Genomic DNA, 792 nt, shown 5'->3' on the forward strand with positions numbered 1-792 from the left:
GTACAGGAAAAAAAAAAAAAAAACTAGTAAAAATACAAACATATGGAGGCTAGACAACACGCTTCTGAATAACCAACAGATCATGGGAGAAATCAAAAAGGAAATGAAAATATGCATAGAAACAAGTGAAAATGAAAACACGACAACCCAAGACCTATGGGATTCGGTAAAAGCAGTACTAAGAGGGAGATTCATACCAGTACAAGCCTACCTCAAGAACCAAGAGAGACATCAAATAAAGAACCTAACTTTACATCTAAAGCTAGTAGCAAAAGAAGAAAAGAACCACCCCAAAGTTAGTAGAAGGAAAGAAATCATAAAGCTGAGAGCAGAAATAACTGAAAAAGAAACAAAGGAGACTGTAGCAGAAATCAACAAACCTAAAAGCTGGTTCTTTGAGAAGATAAATAAAATAGACAAACCATTAGCCGTCTCACAGGAAAAACCGGGAGAAGAATCAAATCAATAAACTTAGAAACGAAAATGGAGAAATCACAGCAGACAACACAGAAATACAAAAGGTCCTAAGAGACTACTATGAGCAGTTATATGCCAATAAAATGGACAACTTGGAAGAAATGGACAAATTCTCAGAAAAGTATAACTTTCCAAAACTGAACCAGGAAGAAATAGAAAATCTTAACAGGCCCATCACAAGCAGGGAAATTGAAGCTGTAATAAAAAACCTTCCAACAAACAAAAGCCCAGGACCAGGTGGCTTCACAGGTGAATTCTACCAAAAACTTAGAGAAGAGCTAACACCTATCCTACTCAAACTCTTCCAGAAAATTG

General features: G+C 36.1%; 1 protein-coding gene across 1 annotated transcript in view; it reads right to left on the minus strand.

The window, feature by feature from the left end:
- Nucleotides 1-792, minus strand: part of LOC104982717 (ankyrin repeat domain-containing protein 26-like) — a 48,040-nt gene that overhangs the window by 46,882 nt on the left and 366 nt on the right. The window lies entirely within an intron of this gene.

This window comes from Bison bison, unplaced genomic scaffold (genome assembly GCF_000754665.1).
Source record: "Bison bison bison isolate TAMUID 2011002044 unplaced genomic scaffold, Bison_UMD1.0 scf7180017864538, whole genome shotgun sequence".
Taxonomy (NCBI): Eukaryota; Metazoa; Chordata; class Mammalia; order Artiodactyla; family Bovidae; genus Bison; species Bison bison.